At 45.1% G+C, this 21,934-nt stretch overlaps 1 pseudogene; it reads left to right on the forward strand.

Annotated features, from left to right (window-relative positions):
* Nucleotides 1-16,680: 16,680 nt before the first annotated feature.
* On the forward strand, nt 16,681-17,563 carry LOC123802568 (small ribosomal subunit protein uS2 pseudogene; annotated as a pseudogene).
* Nucleotides 17,564-21,934: the final 4,371 nt, after the last annotated feature.

Genomic DNA, 21,934 nt, shown 5'->3' on the forward strand with positions numbered 1-21,934 from the left:
TTTCTTTTCTTTTCTTTTCTTTTCTTTTCTTTTCTTTTCTTTTCTTTTCTTTTCTTTTTTAATGATTTTTTATTATATTATGTTAGTCACCATACAGTGGACTTTTCTTTTTGCTGAAGTGCATCCATTAGTAGCTTTCTTGTGGAAGGATGGGGCCATCTGTGCAAGTAAAGTCTTTGCATCTTTTTGTGCATGGAAATATCTTTACTTTGTTCTCACTCTTGAGTGACAGTTTCCCTGGGTATATAATTCTAGACTGACCGTGAATCTTCTTCAGCTGTTTTATGTTTGAGGGCATCTAATGCCTCTGATGAGATGTCTGGGTTATCTTTGCTTTAGGGGGAAATCAACGTCTTCTCTCCAGTAGTGATGAATCTCTTCTGTTTATCTCTAAAACTCTGCAGTCACTAAAATTGTCTGTGTGTCACTTTACTTGTGTTTACCCTACTTAGCACAAGATGTGAAATTTCTAATTAAGGATCCAATATCTTCCCACAAAAACAAACTTCAGCAAATAGAAAAGACACCTCTTATTCCTGAACAATATGGCTTAGCATCACTACGGTGTCAAAGTCTCCGTAAAAATGCCAAGTTTTTCCCCCCTCACCCCCACCCCAGAGCCAGACAAGATGATTTGAATGCTCAGATGGAAAGATAGACATGCAAAATTAGGGAAGCCACACAAAAGGGAAATAAAGGTTAACTATTGTAAACATATTATACAACTTCTTTAAGTAAGAATGTGGTGCTGGGGCATAAGTAGACAGAAAGATCTACACAGAAGCCAGAAACACAACTGAGGACATAAGAAAGCTTAGTATGTGTTCGATGTGATGTCTCAAATCATTGGGGGGAGGGGGAAAGACAGACTTTTTAATAAGTGGTTTTGTAGTAGGTATTTATACTTGGACAAAATTGAATTCGTTCCTCATACCATAAACTAGAATAAATTCAAAATGGATTAGAAAGCTAATGGAAAGTGTTTTTAAAAAATTATGGATGAATTCCTTTTACAACATGGATGTGGAGAAATCTTTTCCAAATATGAAAAATCCAGATGCAATCAATAAAAAGACTGATTATTTGATTGCATAAAAATATACCCTTTATGATTAAAAAATCAATGTAAGCAAAGTAAAATGAGAAACCACAGAATGTTAGTATGACCTATATTATAGACAAATATATGTCCCTAATAATATAAATCCTAATATATGTTGTAATAATATCCCTAATGTATAAAATCCTTTTAAAAGGAAGGGGTGAAAGACCACAAACTTGATTGAAAACCAAGGAAAAGACATAACCACATAGTTCATAAATTTCAATGTACAAATAGCTCTTTTAGACATATGAAAAGAGATTCAATTGTATTCTGAACAAGAGGAGTAGAAATTAAAATGGCACCCAGGTACCATCTCTTACCTTTCATTCTGGCAGAAATTCTAGACCTGAACAACAGTCTTTTGGGGAAGACACAGTGGGATGCAAAATGGCTAGCCCCTCCAAAAGGGAATGTGGTGATATCCAACCAACCACAAAGCCCTTACCCTTCGATGCTCCGATCCCACTCCCAGGGACTTATCCTGAAGACACACTTCTGCAAACATGAAACAGCATATGAACAGGCTGGCTATTGCAGCCTTGTGTCTCAGAGCAAAATATTGGAAACAACCTAAATACCATTCCTAGGAGATTCATCGAAAAAACTGTGGTACATCGATGCCGTCAATTGCTGTGCAGTTGGGAAAACAATGAGGAAGACACTTAAGAATTGATAGAGAGGTTTCCAGGATGTGTTGTGACGTGAAAAGAGCAAATTGCAAAAGAGTATGGGAATATGCTAAGGGTGGTATGTGTGTGTGTGTAATTTTTTTTTTTTTCTGGAAAGGAACCCAGGAAAGATAAACAAGAGCTTCTTCTAACATTTCTTACAAGGTAGGTCTACTGGAGACAAATTCCTCACTTTTTTTTGAAAACATATTTCTTCATAACTTTTGAAGGATAGCTTTGCTGGGTCAGATTTCTAGGCTGGAGTTCTTTTCCTTTTATGACACATTAAATATCCCCCTCCATTCTCTTCTTGCTTGCGTGGTTTGTGAAGAGAACTCTGATGTAATTCTAATCCTCGTTCTCTGTACACAAGGTGTTTTTTTCCTCTGGCTTCTTTCAAGATTTTCCGTTTGTCTTTGACTTTCTGCAGTTTGAGCGTGATATGCCCAGGTGTAGATTTTTTGGTATTTATCCTCCCTGATGTTCTCTGAGCTTCCTGTAAGTGTTGTTTGGTGTCTGCTGTTAATTGTTAAAAACTCTTGGTCATTATTATTTCAAATCTTTCTTCTTCTCCTTTCTCTGTTTCTTCTCCTTCTGGCATCCCCATTACACACATTGTGTACATTTTGTAATTGTCCCACCGTTTTCAGTATTGTGTCCCCCTCCCCACCGCCTTTTTCCCCATTCTTCTTTTTATTTGCATTTCAGTTTGGGAAGTTTCTACTGACATTTTTCAAGTTCACTGTTTCTTTCCTCGACCATTGCCCAGTCTCCTAGTTTGCCCATCAAAAACGTTGTTCATTTCCGTCACAGAGTTTTTGATTTTTCGCATTTCCTTCTGATTCTCTATTCGCATTTCCATCTCTATGCTTACCCATCTGTTCTTGCACCTTGCCCACTTTTTCCATTAGATCCCTTAGCATATGAATCATAGTTGTTTTAAATTCCCAGCCTGATAATGTCAACATCTGTGTCGTACCCAAAGTCTGGTTCTGGTGCTCGGTTTGTGTCTTCAGACTCTCTTTCCTCTTGTTTTTTAGTGTGCCTGTAATATTTGTTGAAAGTCAGACATGATGTGTCGGGTAACAGGAACTGAAGTAAGGAAGCCTCAGTCTAGCTCTCTGGGATTCTTACATTGGTGGCCTGTGGTTCTTGTCCCTTGGGGACGTTCACAGGATGTGATCTGACAGCAGGTCTGTAGGTGCCTCTGCTCATTCCTGCCCCCCTCAGGCAATCACCTTGGGCCACTGTTGGCAACGTTTCAGCCCCCATTTGTGAGTAGAAAAGTCCTCCCCAGATGACCCAGTCCTCAGATACATGGAGTCATTCTCTGTTCGCTTTACCTTGCAAGATTTAACTCCCAAAGAATCTGGGTGTTTTTCAAGGGCAGTTAAGTCTTAAAACAAATTTTAATACTTTTTCCATGATTTCTGTGATTTCGGAGATGGAAGGAGGGAAGCACTGTGTGAACTCACGCTGTCATTTTTATGGAAAGAAACCTCTTCTTCCCGCCTATGGCTTTGAAAAAGAAATTCTGTTTCATAGAGCATGGATTGCCCTGGCATTTCGATTGCTATCTTAATTAGTTGTAGACAGGCATTTGCTTGACTTGCTTGGATAATGATAACAATCCTTTTGGAAGATTATTGACTGATACTTTAGATTGTTCAATCAAAACCCTTAAATTGCAAAATTACATATTTCAGACATGTATTAACTTCAGTAACAAAAGTAAAGAGGCCACATAGAATCTTTGAACATCATTGAACTTCCTGCTCTGATGCACAATTACAGTATTTTTGTGAAATTACAAAGAAAGTAAGAGGACGTGATCTTTCCTCTCTTAAAGGCAATTGCTTTCTTTTTTCTTTTTTTTTTTTCCCAGCACAAACTCAGGCATGTAATCTGCGAGGCCAAGCAGGGTTTCTACTACCTGCTCTTCCCAATTGTCGTTCACATTCAGTGCAGGTGATCAGCCAAGATGCGTTTGGGCGAAAATAGCAATTTTGCCCACCCCCAATCCTCTTTCTTTTCTGTCCCCCATCACCACTCCGATTTGGCCATAATTGTACCGTTCCCATAACAACAGCCAAATAGCTGGATCTTTGCGGAGGGCTTATAACAGGGTTGTCCACAAAGCTGCTGGCAATGCCGTGCAGACCCTGCATATCAGCATCTCACAAAAGAGACAGCTATCGGGGTGAACGTTCTTGGCAGCTCCAGACCTCACTTGCTAACTTGCTCCTGATTACCGCCTCGGCGTTCCCGAACTGAGGCCCGTATTTCTCTTACATTCCTCACATACACTCAGCCTTCCGATTGTCATTCCCTCGGGGCCTGCCTGGGACATTAAAAAAGGCACACGCAGAGAGAAAAACACAGCGGAAACCCCTTCTCAGCATATATGCTACCAAATTGCAGCAAAAATCAAAGAATAACGTTCTCGAGATCTCGGGGCTGTTCTTGAGATGGCATGGTAGCACAATGCCAGCGCCGAGAATCAAAACACCTTTACGGGGATCTCTCTCTTGCTCTCTCTCTCTTTATGTATATATATGTATGTATGTATGTATATATATGTATGTGTATATATGTATGTATGTGTATATATGTATGTATATATGCATGTATGTGTATGTATGTGTATGTATATGTAGGTGTATGTATGTGTGTGTGTGTGTGTGTGTACGTATGTATGTATTTTTTTCCTCTTTGCTGAGCCACTGTGTGATTTTCAGGGAGCAAATTTGTTGATCAGGATGCAAGAGCTGGCTGGATGAGAAGTTCCTTTGTTATGGACTGCAAGGTATGTCAAGCTAAGTTAGATGAGTTCTTCCCAACAGCTATTTTGATCTCTCAGTAATGAATGAGACAGCTGCGGCAGGTCACCCTGGCTCTGAATCCCATTTTCTGTCTGAACTGAGAACTGGTACTTTGCAAGCTGACAGTTCCTAGACCCTTCCTTTGTGAGTGTGCTGCTAACATGCAGAGTGACTTGGGTCAAAATCTGGGGTGTAGGGAGGGCAAGAGGAAAGGACAGTGGAAATAAGAGGTTGTGATTCGTGTTCACCTGTGAACCCAGACTCGGGGTTTGTTCCAGAGGCTGTGCCGAACCTTTTCACACAGAGGTGTGAAAGCCACTGGACAAAACTGTAAGCAGAGCCCAGGGGCTCCCTCCAACAGAAAGAGATCATGGGACACCTCCTCTGGTGTCCCTGGGAGCTGGAGTGGCCTGGGCTATGGGGCAACTTGATACCAGGCAGCTGGAGACCTCCAGGCTTCACGCTGGACCCATCAGAAATGGGTTTCAAATGCATCACTTGGGATGAAATTTTCGTTTTTACCCTGTCCGGGGACAATGCCAATATTTTGCATTTGCAAGAACTATTGTCTAATTTTCGAAGCAATTTCTCGTGTTTTACTAATGATTTGATTGATCCCACACGCCTTGAAATATGCTCTGATGTTTGACTTTGTAAAGTGTGGATCACAGACCAGCAGCATTGCATCCCCCCGGAGCTTGTGAGGAATGTACACTCCTGATCCCACCCCAGATGTCTCGAAGCTTTTAACAAGACGCTCAGGTGGTTCAGTGCACATGAGGGGTTGGGAAACGCTGTTCCGGGCTCATCCTTTGCAAATCTGTTCAGATTGCTCTCGTATCTGTATTTCCTTGGGATGGATGAATTTGTCATTTTTTAAAGATTTATTTATTTATTTATTCGAGAGAGAAAGAGAGAGAGCCGGTGGGGAGGGGCAGAAAGAGAGGGAGAGAGAGAATCTCCAGCAGACTCCCCGCTGAGCGTGAAGCCCGACGCAGGGCACGATCTCATGACCCCAAGATCATGACCTGAGCCGAAATCAAGAGTCAGACACTTAATTTCAGACCCTGACTGAGCCACCCAGGCACCCCGGTTTGTCATTTTTTATAAGATGTACTTTGGAACTTTAGCTTGAAAGCTCATCTTGAATAAGTGTGTGTACGGGTATGTATGTGCACACATGTGTGAGTGTGTACGTGCATGTGTGTTTCTCCCTTGAGGCCCCGGTGAGCCCAGCTGGGAAGAACATGAGATTCAGCGGAATACACCTGAATGGGGCTCATGACTCCAGAACAGACCAGCTGTGGGGCCCTGGACATACTACCTCATTTCTTTGAACCTCCGTTTGTTCAACTGTTCAGTGGCGATGTTATCAACCTCACCCAGTTCTTATGAGGACAAAAAGAATATACATAAAGCCCATAGCCCAGTGCCTGGTACATAGTGGGTGTTTAATAAATCATCGTATTGTTATCACTGTCTTCAGTTTCGTGGAGATGTAGCCTAATACAATAAAGTACACAAAGTTCAAGTTTTGGGCTTGGCGAATGTTTGCACGTGTATCACCTGTGTAACCCCTGCCCTGATCAAGGTACGGAATATCTCCAGCCCACCAGAAAGTTCCCTTATGTCCTTGTCATTTCAGAGAAATAGAAGATTCAAGCTTTGCCCTTGGGAAGCTTTACCATCTCTCTGGGACAAGAAATCTTAACGATGTGAAATTGTTAGCCATCATTAGTAGCTATATATTCGATACTGTGTTTGGGGCTGGTGCCTTAGTCCGTTTGGGCTGCGACAGCAAAAACATCATAGACTGGGCACCTTACACAACAAACACTTATTTCTCGCAGTTCTGAGGCCGGGAAGTCCAAGATCAGGGCACTGGCACATTCCATGTGTGGTGAGAGCCTGCTTCCTGGTTCACAGATGGCCCTCTGGCCGTGTCCTCACATGGTGGAAGGGGGAAAGGAGCATGTTGGGGCCTCTTTTATAAAGACATGAATCCCACATCATCCCACAAATGTGCTCCCTCCTAATACCATAATATTGGGAGCTAGGATTTCAACCTACAAATTTGGGGGGTAGGGATATCAACATTCAGTTCATTGCCTCTGGGGACTTATAATAAAGAAAATGGGGTTATGAGAACACAGAACTTTGGAAGCTTTGAGAAAGGCTGTATAGGGTGAGAAACTCTGAATTACCTCCCTGTCAAGGTGAGGCAGAAATTCTTCCCCTTCTCAGGTGAGGATCCTGAGTGTTAAGTTAGTGAAAGACCTGAGATTAGATTTTTATCTTGCAGAGTTCTTGTTCCCCATCTTTATTCTCTATCTGATTTAGGGTTAGATTGTCTCTAGGCATGGGGGACGGTTCCAATGTTCATGACTGCTATTGGAAAGTTCTTTATAGGATTGTCATGAATTTGAGAGAGAGGTAGCTTCACAAATGAGTTCTGGGAAGGAGGGTGTGACACTGGACATGCTTCTCAAAGGATGAGGGAACAAAAGGAGACATAGGATGGGACAGTCCTGGTTCCATCATGCCCAGTCCTGGTGGAAACTCTGCTTTAGATCTCTATGTATATACAAGCTATGGAACACAATACATTTAGACAATTTGAATCCTGGGTCGCCCTTAGATGGGACTTGAGTCTTGTAGGTTTGTTAAGCCCAAAAGCAGCATGTGCTGATGAGATAGCGTGCCAGACTTTCAGCATGGCCAACTCCTGACAAAGAGATGATGGCTCAGCTTATGGGAGAGTTAGTACAACTGGCCCATGCCCTTCTGGTACAGTGTTGCTATTCCTGAGTTGGGCCAGTCAGAGATGCACAAACTATGAGAACAGGGACATCTGTCTGGAGGTGGGGGAGGAACCACCTGTTCCCCCAAGCTTCTCAAAGCCAACCAAGTCTGCTGCCCTACTGACAAGATGCAGCCTGAGGAAATGGCAGCCAATGTTTAACAAAACATGTGGGTTGAGAAAATATTGTAAAAACAAAAAATGGAAAGGAGTGGGTTGGAGCAAAGGAAGCAAAGGAGAACCTGATGTGAGATGAAGCTAGAGAGGTAGATAGGTCTTATGCCTCATGATAAATAATTTTGTTATTATCTTAAGAATGCTGGGAATCCATTGGAGGGTTATAAGCAGGCTCTGTGACATGACCAGACTTTGAAATGATCACTCTGCAGTGGGACAACTGGACTGAGAGAAGTCAGGATGGGTCAGCTAAATAGTCAGGAGGCTACTGCAGTGAAATGGAGGTGGCTTGGATGAGTATCATGGTGGTGGTAGTAATGGTGGGGATGCTGGTGGTGGTGATGATGACAATGATGGTGATGGTGGAGGTGGTACTGATGGTGACAGTGGGTGATGATGATAATTGTGGTGGTGATGATAATGATCATGGTGGCAACAGCAGTGGTGGTGATGGTGTTGATGTTGGTGGTGATGGTGGTGGTAATGGTGTTGAGGGTGGTGGTGACGGTGATGGTGATGGTGGTGGTATTAATGTTGATGGTGGTGGAGATGGAGATGATGGTGGTGGTGGTGATGGAGGTGGTACTGATGGTGACAATGATGGTGATGTGGCAATGATGGTAATAATAACAATCATGGTGGTGGTGGTGGTGGTGGTGAAGAGGATGATGGTGGAAATGGAGAGAAGTAGAAATCTGCACAATATTTAGAAAGCAAAATGGGCCAAATTTAGTGCTTTTTGGAAATCCCTTAGAATTGGAGGATGAGGGAAAAGTATAAATCAAATTTATTTTGCAAAGAGTCTAGGGATTACTTCACGTTGCTCCTTGCTTAGTTGCACACACAGATTTGTTAACTTCCTTCCTATACTGCGGTTGAACAACGGCCTCAAATGGTAATGGTCTCCAAAGCAACCCCGCCGGGCACGTGTTTGTGATGGCCGTGGTGGACTTGAGGCAGCTGCGTGTTTTGACAGTCCTTTCATCGGGAGGCGGGGCTTGTTTCCCTTCCCGGGATCTGGGCTGTCCTAGCACTGTTTCGGCAAACTTGTGGGAGAAGTCACGTGCATCACCTCCCCCCACAGCATCTTGTCTCTGAACCCAAGCAGTCAAGACCTTGGTAATGGTTGCTCCATCCAACAGCCTGGTCCCGGAGGGTACCGTGATGCATTGCCTATTTAAATTAGAGGGGACTTAAATTACTCACTTTGAACAGTCCTCCCCATGGAAGAGATGAAATCGCAACTAGCAGAGAGATGCATGAGAAGTAAGGGGCAAGAATCTGCCAAGCGCTATTCCTCATCCAACCTCAGCTTCTTGGAACAATGGCTCCTAAGTGACTGCTCGGGTCGTGGAAGCACATGCAATTTTAGGAGGGTGTAAAATGAGGAAAATAAATCGATGATTTCACATGGTAACTCTTAAAAAGTCTATATGGTCCAGTTAGGTTATTTTTATTAACGTTTTCATAATAAAATGGCATTTCTTCCCAGGATCAAAGCTCATCAAAACAATGCCTTCTTCCTAGGAGCACAGGCACAAACTTTACTCTCTGCTAATTGTATAACTGGTTGAGACTTGAATGCATCAAAACATCCTTTGGAATAATTAGAGACACTTCACCAATAGGGGCACAAAGCGAAATGTGTCCAAACATATCTGAAATCAGCGGAGATGGAGCTAGGGAAATTAATACGGCGTTGTGTCATTTTACAGTAATTTAAAAGAATGCAGAATTTGGCTTTCAAAGGATATGCTTTTTCATTTAGGGTAAAATAAGGTGCACTCTCCAGTCAAAATAAGTGGCCCATTCGTGTAAAGTTAATGTATGAAGTACAATTTATCTCCAGGTTGTTGAAGGGAAAGCAATCATTTAAGGGGCACTGCTGTTCCCTGGGAAGGGAGCCTCCAAGACAGTTTTGATCCATTGATGAGCGCTGTCTAATACGCTCCCCGAGGTACAGTTTCCCTAAATCTATTAGACTTTTACAGTCTTCCAGGATGTGCAGTCTGGAGATGCTCCATCACACTGTATTAACTTGACAACGTAATGTACTGCCATCTTTTATTTTCATAGGAAGTACCAGGTTTGACCTTGAAACTCTTAACCACACTTTATAATCTTCAGCCCATCCTGGCAAAGAGGGGTCCCTAAGAAAAATGCCCCAGCAAGATTTGAGCCCATAAAACCTTGGATTGGAATGAGCGAAATGGGGGAGGTTTGGAGAGGAGGGGTCCTGGCAGATCTGTCTGGATCCAGGGGGGCAAGGGAAATGGGCAAGGGAGGAGTCATGAAAATTACCAACAGCTGCAGTTACTGAGCTCTCACCTTGTGGCAGACACTGCACTTCACAGGGTTTTCCTACTTACTCCTTGTGAGATTGGACAGAGGCTCAGAGAGGTTAAGTAAGTTACCCAAAGTCACCCAGCTAGTAAGTGGCAGAGCCTGGAATCAAACTCAGGTCTTTTTGACTCAAAAGCCAGAGCTCTTAAGCATGATGCAGTGCCTCACCCTAAAATAAAGTCTCTGCTTTTGAGAAAAGTTAAGTCATCTCGGGCTGTATTTGTCCATCTGGTGCCTTTGTGTATTATGCCTAACCCTTCCCTTCACCTGTCATAAGCTGATGGCTGGGCGTTTCCTTCCTGGGTCCTTCCCTAGGAAGACAGAGAGTCCTTCCCTGGGGGCCCAGGATGGTGTGCTAGGGATGCTGGGTGCATATGTTTCCAGAGCAAGAAATTGAAAGGAGCTGAAACGATAGCTCCACGCAAACCTCCTAGATGTCGAACCCATTCAGGGGCCATCCTTTGCTTTTCCTGGACCAATTGGTCCATAAGCAAAGGCCAGGGGACACCTGCAGGTGCCTGATCTCTGCAGATAGTCGGGCCTTTGGATGGCTGAACGGAGGTTCCGGAGGCCAAGTCAAAGGTGAACAGTTCACCAGCCAATGGTGGATACGGACATTGATGGGTTGGGCGGAGCACCGCACAGATCCATGGTGGATACTCGCATACTCACAAAGTTGCTTCTTCCTGCAAGCCATAAAGGCTTTTAATTATTGAAGAATGATCCTTGTGTCTGGCCAATTTATCAGCCTCTGGCAAGAGTAAAGAGTCAACCGGCTATGAATCCTACGTGATTACTAATAAGAACGACATGAAATGACACCAGTGCTGAGGAATGTTCCTGGTTGGGCTCCAGCCAAAGCAGTCCTGGATTGGGTGACCCCAGGTGAAAAGAGCTGCTTCTTCCTTGGTGGTTCTAAGTGGGTGCAGAAGGCAAATTCTCCCAAAAGGCAGGTACACATGGGGCCACGGCAGGATTGGGATGTAGGCAAAGACGGTGTCTAGTAGGTCGCCAGGTGGCCCCCCATCCCAGGATCATGATCACTCCCTCCAGGCAACCAGGGCACCCCCGGAGCCTCCTCTATGTACTTCTTCACTCTGGGGTCCAGGCCCAGGCATTCTGCAGTGGTCCACAGTGGGGACTTGGAGCCAGCATGCCTAGGCTCAAGTCACAAGAGAAACAGCCCAAAGATCCAACAGCAGCTGAACGGGCAGACTAATTGTGGGACAGCCATACAATACAGAAGTATTCGTCCATAAAAAGGACGGAATTCTCATAGATGATACAACGGAGACGGACCTCCAAAATGATGCCGAGTGAAAGAGGCAGATGCCAGAGGTCACATGTGGTAGGATTCCACTTACAGGAAGTGCAAAGCCCCAGAGACAGATCACAGGTGGGAGGTTACCAGGGGAGTGGGTGGGAGCGATGAGAAGAAACGGCTTACCGAGGCTGGGTCTCCTTCCCAGGGGACCCCGATGCTCTGGAGCTAGGTAGGGGCGGAGGGGCCGCAACCTAGGGAACGTACCACATTCCACTGAGTTATTCACTTTGATATGGTTACTTTATGTCCCATGAATTTCACTCCAATAATAAAATAAATGCAAAAACAAATCAGATCACAAGACCCCGTTAAACCAGGTAGGGAATGCCTTGCTACCCAACAGGGGCCAATGAGACACCTTGGTTCACGTCCACAGCTGGGCTGAGTTCTAGGAGAGCCGCTGTGTTTCTGGTAGAAGTTCAGAGAGCTGGCTTGCCTCACTCAGTGACCTGGCTCTCCCTCTCTGGAGCACAGATGCACCATCTAGAACCCCAGAGCCATCCTGCGGCGGTGGGGCTTCCAGCGGGAGGGAAAGGCCACGGGACCGTGGAGAGGCTGGCCCTACCTCCCCGTGGCAGCTACAGAGTCAACACCTGCAACAGCCCCCTCCTTGTCTTTTTGTCATTGAGAAGAATCAATTCTTTTTTGTTTAAACCATCCCAAAAAACAACAGAAGCCGTCATCTGTGGAGAGCCTGCTGTGGGACCTGCAAGAAATCGGAAATAAGGTGGGAGATGAATAATCTGTAGATCTATACACGAATAATCCAACATTGCATGGGGACCGCCACGTGTGGGCTATGGTCAGGGATGCATGGGAGCCCAGGGAAGGCACCTGCCCCTGTCATCCAGGTGAAGCAGTTTTTCACTCCGGGGAGGGGCTGGGGGCTCTGCCTGGGCAGAGCTAGTCTTGAGAGAAAAGACCTGGTAAGGCCCATGCAGGAAGCTGATCCCCGGCTCAGTTTTGCTAGAGTACAGCGTGAATCCGATAAAGGGGAAAAAAAATGGTAACAGACATATCTGCAGTCTTCCAACCACTCCCCGTGCTTGCCTTGCCATGTTAACCTGTGCAGGGAGGGTACGGGACCCAGGCAGAAGGCTGGAGCTGGCCGCTTTCCTCCCCTCGAGGAAGGACAGGGGGTGGGTTGCAGGAGAAGGGAACAAGGGAGGGGCATTAAGGAATCAATGAAGGAGAGAAGAAAATGAGATGAGCAGCTCCCATAAGAACCAGGGCTTTGAGGGGAGAGGTATGGAAAGTGGGTTTTTAGGACAGCCCTCTGTGTGTGAAGGCCTTCCATGAGAAATTGTCAGTAAAGACTCTCATTAAAGCTCCGTGCTTTTAGGGGTTGGATTTTCTGTTGGTCCCACTGCTGGCTGTGGGAGTCTCAGCCTCCTTTAAGGCAGGAAAAAGAACACTGGGTTTCCTTTGGCGACAGAGAGGGATAAGGTAGGGGATAGAAGAGATGTGTGGATGGCTGGATGGAGGGTCACTCCGTGGAGAATCCCTGGGCTCTGGGACTTTATCCTGCAGGTAGAAGGGAACGTTTGGGTGGGCGGACAAATTATGTAGCTTCCCTAATGCTCAATTACATCTATGAAATGGAAATCATGATGGTACCCGTCCTATAGGTCTGTGTCATGGGTGTTACACAAAACCGCACATAGAAATAGACTAACGAATTTCCCAGCACAGAGTAGACTCCTGATGAACCATCACTGAATCCGGATCTTCCTTTATGCCCCCAAACGGATCTGCCCCATGTCCTAGTCATCAAGGACCAAGCATCACTCTAGAGCTGTTCCAAAATTTGCACCAGAGCACCACAGTGGCAAGAGCTTTGGGATAATGTCATGTCCTTTATCCAAAGGAGGGGGCGAGGTGGGAGTTTCTGTGGGCAGAAGAGAAATACACACACCGTCTGCTTCATTCCAGGGCTCTGATCCTTGAGCTCGCTCTTTATGCTGTTTGAGAACAAGGGCCTGCCGGAAATGAGGAGCACAGATGAAAAGAGTAACGAACACGTGTTACACGTTTACTCTGTGTGCCTCTGTGCAGTACCTCCCTTAATCTTCACGACAGCCCTATGACATAGCTCCTGCTCTTTACGGATGGAGAAACAGCCCAGAGAGGTAAAGTACTTTGCCTGAGGCCACACAGCTAGGAAGCAGCAGGTCCAAGTCTTGAACCCAGACTGTTTGCCGTTAGTCTGAGCTCTTGAATCCGAAGACATGCGCCTCTCTCAGGAAAGCCAAGAAATCCCAGTAGAGGAGTGAAAATCCAAAAATACATTACACATAATCATAAACTTGCCTTGAAGGGCCAGATGATTAGATTCTATGCAGTTAGCATTTAAAAAAAGGGTATTTATATGTTCATCCTTACCCTCATAACCCATTCTGTTCCAATAAACTGTGCTCAGCTTTGCGGAGAGGTGGGGAGCGGCCCCAAATCGGATGGCTCAATGCACACACTATTTCTCTTGCAGGATCATTCCTAGAGGGGATTCCTGCAGCCAAACGACACCGAGTGTGATCATTGCAAAGCACAAACAGGATTAAAAGGAAAACATCTGTGTTTTGCAAGCCTGCACTAGCTTAAGACAAGCTGTGTATCTACCCAAATGCTCAGTGACTTTTGCTGCAGAGGGGGCTGGTGACTGTCTCGGCTGGGCGTTGATTAGAAGAGACGCAGAAAATGTGTTGGCGTCCCTGCACCTGAGTTCTTCGGGTGGCCTGGGCGTGAAGACACGTGTGATTCCATTGTGTCAGAGTGACTTGGACACCCTCCCTTTGTGGTGGTGGTGTTCAAGCCAGTGAGTCGTCACTACACGTCCCTCCTGGGATGAAGTCTTTGGAGTTTCAGAATAACTCCATGTATGTACTACTATTTTATTAACGCTTCTCAGATGCCATGCCGGGCTCTGAACTTCAAACAAACTAGCCCGGATTTGATCCTCAAAAGAGACGACGAGGCTCCGTCAAGATGCCCACACGCCTAAAGCTATTTGTTGGATCCAAAAAAAAATAAGTCTTGTTTTGTGGGGGGAAAAGAAAACTTAATTATCAGTGAATGAAGCAACTCTCAGAACATATGGTTTCAGGTTGTGCCAAGATTTGGGGCCAATTTATTACTTTATTATTACTGTTGTTGTTAATGTTTACTTGAAAGATGTATGAAGGCACTCAGTAAGTTCCTTTCTCGAGGACACCGAAGCTGGAGAGTCTCCGAAAGGCAGATTACAGATCAGAGCCAAAGCATTTTTGTCATACATCAGCATTAAAGGGTAAAAGATGTTCCGTAATGGCTTTTCCCCCTCTTCCTTAACAAAGAAAAGGCACTCTCCTTTGTTTGGGAAACCCACTTCGATGCCTTCAAGAACAATTTGCTTTTCTGCTTCCGAGTTTGTTCTTCTCCTTTGGCAACTGGGCTCAGCCTGCATCCGAACCAACATTGGGAAGGGATGTTGTTCTCTGTTTATACTTCCATGTTTCAGGGAAGACGTCATGGCTGAAGGAGATGCAGTTTGAGAAAAGGTCTGTTCCCTGTTCTCCGCAAGCCAAGGAAAACATGTTTTTAAAATCTTGCTAACACATTAGCTTTGGCATCTTTAAAACTCATTTTTCTCCACATTTTTGTGTCTCTCCAACTTGGCTGTCGGTGAGCTGCATGGCCTGACAAATGACCAGAGGCAGAGATATGCACTGTAGCCTCATCACCGACTGGCAGAGGGCGTCGGTTACAAGACTATTGCCCTCGTCCAATGGAAGGAGACAGTTTCGAGAGGGCAAGGTGCCATCTGTGTCTATAGACACTGTCTGGAGATGGACCACACGTGAGAGCAGACGTTCAATCGCAAATTGTTAGAATGGACCAGAAAGTAGAGAAACACAGCAGTGCATCCCCCACCACCCCACCCCCAGCCTCATGAGCTGGGTTTAGGGCTGACAAATGGAGTTAGGGCTTTACGAATGACCCTCTTACTTTGTTGACACACAGGTGACCCCTGTGTCCTCTAAATGGTGCAGGCCAGACATCTTTTCCAAGTCCTAATAGTTCCTTCCCTTTTGTAAATGGCCAAGTCGAAGCACATTAGTGCTCCCAGGGGGGCAACTCTTTAAATGCCTCCTGTACAATGGGCCTCAGAGGCCCTGCCTCCTTCCTAAATGGGCCTTCCTGCAAATCCCGGCACACTTCCTCACACTCAGGCATCAGCTGGCTCTGCCGCACGTCCTTGCTAAGACCACAGCAGCAACTGCTGAATATTTTATTAGTCACTGTGCCTGTCCATGCAGTCTGCACCTGGATGTCATCTTTCCTGTTGTGACACCCTTTTCCCTTAAAGGAGCCATCGGTGATGGTGTGTTATAGTCTGTTTAGAAACAAGTCTCAAGCAGGGTCCCCGTTAACCTGGAGAACATTATCCTTTCTGGGAACAGGTCTTTGAAGGTTTGTGCAGATTTGGTAGAAGGGAATAATCCTAGGATGGCCTTGCTTTCATGAAAGCCCCCTCTCTGTCCCCAACTCCCTTGCACCTAACCCCAGGGAAGAAATTTTAAAAAGAAAATGTGGGCCTAGAAGACTCCAAAGGTTGCTTTTTCGAACGGCAGAACTTTCTAAGAGTACTATTCTTATTCTTTGGTTTTAGAACTTGTGTGAATTCATTCATTCCTTCAACAGATGTTTATTTAATTTCTACTATGTCAGGCACTAGGCAAGTCACTGGAACCCAGCTCTGAACAGTGAGACTCCCACCTTGCCCTTGGAGAGCCGAAAACCTAGCGAGGGATTCATTCACTCACTCTTTCATTCATTCAGTACTGTTTATTGAGTGCCTATTATGTGCCTGGCATTGTTCTAGAGACTGGGATACACAGTGGTGGACAAAACAAAGGAAAATCATCCTGGTGAGAGATGGACATTTTTCAAATAATCACATAATGTATATGATTATAAAATGTAACAAGCGCAGTAAAGAAATCTTAAAAACACCTTCCCTGGGATTCTATACCCAGCTAAGCTATCATTCAGCAGGCAAGACAAAACAGAGATATTTTCAGATGTGCAACAAATAAGAGACTTTATTACCAGCAGATACTCAATGTCAGAGGCAGTGGACAAGGAAGAAAGGCGTGAGAAATGAGAAACAGTGCAAAAATTAATGAAATTCACTGGCAAAGGCAATGCGCTACTGCTTCTGTTAAAATGTTCCTTTCTGGTTTTAACAGAAAAAAATTACAATTAATGAAAATGAACAAAATAGAAAACCAAGTTAAAGGAGAAATATTACAAAGTAACAGAAACTGGATTTTTAATTGAACAACTGAAATAGACAAGCCTCTAGCAAGATTTAAAAACAGATGGAGCCTTTCCGCACTACCCAGAGAGACGTCCATAGGGTGTTGTTCTGTGCTCCCGTTGTAACTTAAAGGGAAACTTTCACGATGTCTGGAGCCCTCAATGTCCTGCAATTGAAGGAGGGGGATGTCCTTAAACTCCTTGCAGCGGGAACCCACTTAGGTGGCACCAACCTTGACTTCCAAATGGAGCAGTACCTCCACAAAAGGAAAAGTGATGGAATCTATGTCATGAATGTGAGGAGAACCTGGGAGAAGCTTCTGGTGGCAGCTCGCACCATTGTTGCCATTGGAACCCCAGCTGATGTCAGTGTCATATCGCCCAGGAATACTGGCCAGTGAGCTGTGCTGAAGTTTGCTGATGCTACTGGAGCCACTCCTATCGCTTCACTCCTGGGACCCTCAGGAACCAGCTCCAGGCAGCCTTCTAGGAGCCCAGCACGCTGGCGGTTACAGATCCCAGGGCTGACCACCAGCCTCTCCCAGAGGTGTCTTCTGTTAACCTGCCTACCATCACTCTGTGTAATACGGACTCTCCCCTGTGCTGTGTGGACATCATCATCCCTTGCGACAATAAGAGAGCGCACTCAGAAGCTCTGCTGTGGCGGATCCTGGCCCCAGGGAAGTTCTGAGCATGCGTGGCACCATTTCCCGGGAACACCCATGGGAGGTCGTGCCCCATCTCTACTTCTACAGAGATCCTGAAGAAGTTGAAAAGGAAGAGCAGGACGCTGCCGAGAAAGCTGTGACCAAGGAGGAATTTCAGGGTGAGTGGACTGCTCCAGGTCCTGAGTTCACCACTATTCATCCTGAAGTCACAAACTGGTCTGACGGCCAGCAGGTGCACTCTGTGTCTACTCAGCAGCTCCCTACTGAAGACTGGGGCACTCAGCTGGCCACCGAAGACTGGTCTGCAGCTCCCACTGCTCGGGCCACTGAGTGGGTAGGAGCAACCGCTGAGCGGTCTTGAGCTGCTCTTCCACAAAGGCAAACAAAATGGAAAGAAGGTTGACAGAAAATAGTCTCTTTAAAAAAGGATGGAAAAAACTATAAATAATAAATAGGAATAATGATAGGAATAGACAGGATAATAATAGACAGGAATAGAAACAGACATGAAGTTGAGCTCTGTTTTAATGAGGGAAATGAAATAAAATAAAATGAAATAAAATAGGGGTGGCTATTTGGGTGGCCCAGTCAGTTAAGCATCTGGCTCTTGATCTCAGCTCTGGTCTTGATCTCAGGGTCATGAGTTCAAGCCCCATGTTAGGCTCCACACTGGGTGGAATCATAAATTAAAATAATAATAATAAATAATAATAATAAATAATGCCAACAAATTTGAAAGCTTAGATAAAATGAATAATTTTCTTGAAAAATATAGACTACCAATATCAACTCAAGAAGGTTTAAAAAAATCCCAAATATACCAACAACCATTAAAGAAAATGAACTGGCCATCAAAGTACCCCCACGATCACCCCCATTCTCCCATATCTCCCACCTCAAACACACAGACCAAAGGCCCTGATTCTGTTTTACAGATGAGTTCTAATAAATCTTCATTGAATGGAGAGAGCTCCTATCTTATGAAAGATAAAGACTAGAAACTATGGAAATAATTGGCCAAACCAAATTCTCACAATGCTACACAGAGGGTTCAAGCATTTTTGTTCTATAAGGCAGTGCCCTGCTTGCTAGCCTATAAAGGGCAGGGTCAGTTACCTTGCACGAAGAGTCTGGAAAACAAAGGGGGATTATCACTGGTCATCCTTCACATGAAACCGTGTGTTCAAGTGAGAACTTTGTTTACTGTACAAACACCAAGATATCTCCCATGGGACTTGGATGACAGCATTGCAGAAGCTGGAGGTGTGCTAATCCGTTGTGGTCCATCTGAATGCAATTGCTAGAAATATCACTTCATCAGGAATGAGGAACTTGGCACAAATGCTAAACCAGCTGGGATGCCAGATCAACAGGTGGAAACCAGGACTATCCTGAGCAAATCAGGAATTTAGAGCCCATACCGAGGAGATCAGCAGTATTCTGGATGTGAAATCAAAATGCAAAACCAATAAACAGCATTCCTCTATAACAATGGAAACCAGTTAGGATCATGTAATAGGAGAAGACACACGAACATAATAGAAGAAAAACACATACAACAACCACCAAAAGTATTTAGACCAATTGTGAACATAATAAAAATTTTAGAACTTTATGGAGAAAAGTACAAAACATGGCCAGAGGTGGCGTTTTTGTTTTGTTTTGTTTTGTTTTGTTTTGTTTTAATGCACGAATAAATCACATACAAGCTTAAGAATGTTCAGTGTAATAAGGATATTGGTTCTCCTTCAATTAATTTATAAACTGAATTTCATCCCAACAGGATTTCTCAAGGAACTTTCCAAGTGGTTGTTTCAGAAGGGGGCTGGAGCTCCAGCTGTCAAACCCACATTCGAGGCAACAAGAAGAGGGAAAGAAGTGGAACAGAAGGGCATGCTCTAGTCTGACGCTCTCTGGTCCCACTCAGGAACCCCTGCTTACTTTGTAGCAGCCAAAATATAGACGTGGCCACATCTGGGAACGAGACAGGTGAGGAAATGTATCCTTTCATGTTGCATTCTGAATAATGTGGACGTGTTACCGAGGAAGGGGGGAGGGGTTGGTGAAGCCACCAGGAGGCTTTGGCACTCAACTTAAATGTCTGTCTTTAGGAGAGTGGATAAATAAGTTGCAATTACATTCACGGCGGAGTACAACATAGTGGCTAAAATGAAGCAAATAGAGGTACTTGGAACCATTTGGCTAAGCTTCAAAGCAAAAATCTCTTGCCTGAAGAAGAAAGTTGCAAAGTGACTCAAACTATATGGTACCATTTATATAAAGTTTAAAAGCCTGCAAAACAACACGGTGTATCTTTTATGGCTACGCGGAATACTCCTGTTGGGAAGATATAAAAACATGAGTGGGAATGAAAAACACTAAATGCAGCATGGTGGTTCCTTCTGGAGAGGGAGGGCGGGCAATGGGATCAGAGACAGCTACGTCAAGGATTTCAGTTCTACCTCGGATGCTTTATTTCTGCAAAAATGAGGAAAAAAAGATTTGGAGGAAAATACTGTTAAAGTTAAATCATGAGGACACAGAATGTAAGTTATCATTCCCTAAACATTTCTGTGTTTGGTGTTTTTCATAGTTTATGAGCTAGAAGGAGAGAGCGTGAGAAAGGGAAAGTTATGTAAAGACATAACTAATGAGGTGTAACTTACGTACAGTGAATTCACACATCTCAAGTGTACAACTTGATAGATCTTTACAAAGCAAATAAATCCAGAACATGGTATAGAAGTGGGCGCTTAGGTCCCCTCTCAATGATAGCCCCTGCAAAGATTCACCACCATTGTGACTTCTGCCGCCATAAATTAATCGTGTGTGTGTTTGATTGTTGCATGAAAGAATCACGCAGCCTCCTACAGCGTATTCTCCTTAATGGCTGGCCTCATTGTCTCGGCATCATGTCACTGGGGTTCATCTTGAGGGGCTGTCTTCTGGACTGTCTTGGTACCGATCCAGGGGGAAGGCAGGGGCTGCACGTTCAACGTGAGGAAGAACGCCTTTCACTTCCTGAGCCCTACAAGGCAGTGGGGAGGAAGATCTCAATTTTGGATGGCTTTCAGGACCAACAACCCATGGCTGTTGAGGGAGCCGTGACCCGCCGACAGCTGTAGGTGGATTTAACAACTCTCCCAAACTCCCTCCCAACCCTCAGTTTCCCGTTTCCCTCGTCTGATGTCTGCTTTAAATAAAGTAACAGCCAAGTGTCAGGGACTGCGGAGAGGCTTGGGACAGCCTTCCCATCTCAGGCCTCAGACAGCTCACCAGGGGCGTAAAAATAATTAAAGTTGCAAAGGGAGATGTAGGTATTATTTTTAGCCATATGTCCGAGGTTTGCCTCTCTTCGGTGCCCTGTTCCAGTCCCTCGCTTGCTGCCGGTGGTTCAGAAAGTTAACCCCTTCATGGCGTTTGTGTCAAAAATGTTAACTTACAGACTAAAATGCCAAGGTATGATATGCTAAAAATGCATGCTGGTGGGTCCTGCAGCTGGACTGGGAGGATGTGGCGCTCTGGAGTTCCTTGACATGGGCTCTGTTTCCTGGGTGTTGAGAGTGTTGGCAGGCTCTGCTCCCTCTCCCGCTCCCTGGTGTGTGGAGGCTGCAATGAGGGCCCCTGTCCCGGGGGGCAGCCGGCACACCAGCCAGATGCTCCCACTGGCTGCTCACAGCTCCCTGGAAGCCGTCATGGAAAGTCATGGACCAATGCAAGGCTCGGGTCCAAACTACGAAAAGCTAACACAAAAACAACAAATGGAAGGTGGTGTGAAACGCACACACATTACACAGACCACAGCCGAATTCAACATCTATTTTAAATGAGTCATTCTCACTTCCATATTATCACTTTGTTTTGTCTGCAGCGATGAGGCTGATCCGACTTGTGTATACTCTCTGTGGTCTCTCTGGAAAGATGGATTGCCGAAGATGACAGTCTGAATTTGACCGCCAGACCCGCGGCTCATGCGCAAAGACACCACTCCCAACTTACCTAAAGACCCTATATCATAATGGTCTTGTTTTTGCACAAAGGAGGGCGGCACTAATTATCCGGGTAAAACAGGACGCGGGAAGCTCAGAAACGCTCCTGGCGATAATGCCGTTAATAGTCATGCCTGTGAGTGGGAAACGCAGAATCGCGATGTTGACCAGGAGGAAGAGGGCAGTTCGGTTGCCTTAGTGAAGTTGATTCACTATCCGTGCCAAGGAGATACTGAGCTTATTTCAACAAAGAAGCAAAAAGGTGGTAGAGTTCAACCCCCGTTCGGTTTAACCCAAACTGGATGGGGTCTCTGGGCTTGTGATTCTGCTAGAGAGTCTGTCCAGAAAATTCAGCCAAGGAGAACAGTGGAAACTAATGAATTATTTTGGCTAACCTTTTGGTGGAAAAGGCACAGAACAAGTCACTGGGAAGGAAAGGAGGGGAGCATTGGGTGAGATTTCGATTTGGCGCCAACTCCTCTGAAGCTGTGAGAGACAGCTGGTGCAGTGGCCACTGCCCTAGTCCTATGACGGCGGCTCCCTGGGGCCACACAGCACAACGCCGCTTCTCCCTTTGCCACCTGGAGCGAGAGGAGAAACGTTCCTCGTTAAAACCCGAGCCACTTGTACATTTATCCAATCTTGGATCTTCCAGTGTATGCCCACAGCAGGGATTAGCAAACAACAAAATGCCATTAATACCTTAAAAAAAAAAAAAAAAAACAACAGCCCAAACCCAAAAG

The sequence above is a fragment of the Ursus americanus genome, chromosome 2 (genome assembly GCF_024610735.1).
Source record: "Ursus americanus isolate L20-20 chromosome 2, mUrsAme1.1.p, whole genome shotgun sequence".
NCBI classification, from domain to species: domain Eukaryota; kingdom Metazoa; phylum Chordata; class Mammalia; order Carnivora; family Ursidae; genus Ursus; species Ursus americanus.